Here is a 1,521-nt window from a genome sequence, read left to right as displayed (position 1 = left end):
TTCACCATGCAGGCAGGGACTTCAGAGTAGATGTGTCTTCCCACCTTCCCTTTACTGCTCGGGTTTCAGTGGCCAGGAGCAATGAACAGATGAGGAGAGCTCCTCCCCTGCTTATCCATACCAGAAACAAGCAGGAAAAGGAAATACACCTGTGCTCTTTCTAACCATTGAGATTTAAAGAGGCTTTGTTCCTGCAGCCTAAGTTGGTCTGTCTAAATGCTTCCACAGATTTATTACAAAACTATCTTAGTTGCTTTTCTTTTATCTCTTTCTTTTCTTTTTGCTTGGGGCAGGAGGGGGGACTTGAACTCAGTCTCCCAACTATTCCAAATTATGTAGTCAAGTTTCTTGAATTTGGGAAAATCACAGAGATCAACACATCTAGAACTCAATGGATAAGCCCAGCCTGGGGAAACCACCTTTATGATCATGGCACCCTGCCAGGTAAGTGTCTTAGTTTATTTCCAGTTGCTATGTTAAAGCACTGTAAACAAGGAAACTTATAAAGAAAGCAGTTTTAGAGGGGTAGAGTCCATGATGGTGGAGCACAGGCAAGGTGTGGGGAGCATGTGAAACTCTGAGTGAATGTGTGTTGTACACAGGAGCCCACAATGTCAAGGACCCCAGCCTAGCTTCAGACCCATAGGAAAATAGCAAAGCCTTCCCCCTGGGGAGTGACACAGAGCAATGGCAAAGCCTTTCTCTTGCCCATGTACAGCTGCTGATGGTGTGCACAGAAAATTTCTACCATAAGTCTCTCCCCTTTTCCATTGATAGTTATGAACTGAAAATTATTTTTCCTACAGAGACCGCTCCCACTGAGATTAGGGAAACCTGCTTCTTCAATTCAGACATAAACTCCCTACCTCTTTCACCTCCCCATTTGAATGTACGTTACACACACCCTGAGCTTTCTGTATGTTATAGTTTCTCTGTCAGAGAGTACAATCCCAGCTTTCTTGTGTGTGTATGTGTCTATGTTTGTCCTTTTCCCACTCCAATAAGGTCCATCTCTGGAGCCATGCTGGGCATGGCGGCAGCAATAGCCAAGAGATCATATATTTATCTCCTAAAACAGGCAAAGAAAGTGGATGGTGGAACATTTTTAACACCTTAAGCTTGCTGCCAGTGACACACCTCCTCCAAGAAGGTCACATTCTCCTAGTCCTTCTCAAATGGTCATCAACTGAGCACCAAGTATTCAAATGCCGAAGACTTATGGGAGATACCAAATTACCACATTACACTCCCTGCCTCTGACAGTCTCACAGTCATATCATAAAGCAATATGCATTTAGGTTTTCATAGCCTTTCATGGTCTCAACACTTTTTAAAAGTCTGAAGACTTTTCTGACACTCTAGGCAATCTCTTTACTGTAACCCCCTGTAAAATCAAAGGGCAAACCACATACCTCCAGCATACAATGACACAGAGTATGCATTGTCATTCTAAAAGAAAAGCCAGGGCATAATGAAGAAAGACAGAAACATAACAGGGCACACTACAAATTCTGTAGCACT

At 43.3% G+C, this 1,521-nt stretch overlaps 1 non-coding gene across 1 annotated transcript; it reads right to left on the bottom strand.

Moving 5' to 3' along the window:
* Nucleotides 1–296: 296 nt before the first annotated feature.
* Nucleotides 297–452, bottom strand: LOC121137707. Its single transcript, XR_005875017.1, has one exon. It is a non-coding gene; the product is annotated as a U1 spliceosomal RNA (small nuclear RNA).
* Nucleotides 453–1,521: the final 1,069 nt, after the last annotated feature.

Source organism: Mesocricetus auratus, unplaced genomic scaffold, assembly GCF_017639785.1.
Source record: "Mesocricetus auratus isolate SY011 unplaced genomic scaffold, BCM_Maur_2.0 Super-Scaffold_100691, whole genome shotgun sequence".
NCBI classification, from domain to species: domain Eukaryota; kingdom Metazoa; phylum Chordata; class Mammalia; order Rodentia; family Cricetidae; genus Mesocricetus; species Mesocricetus auratus.
This window is presented reverse-complemented; position numbering and strand designations above follow the sequence as displayed.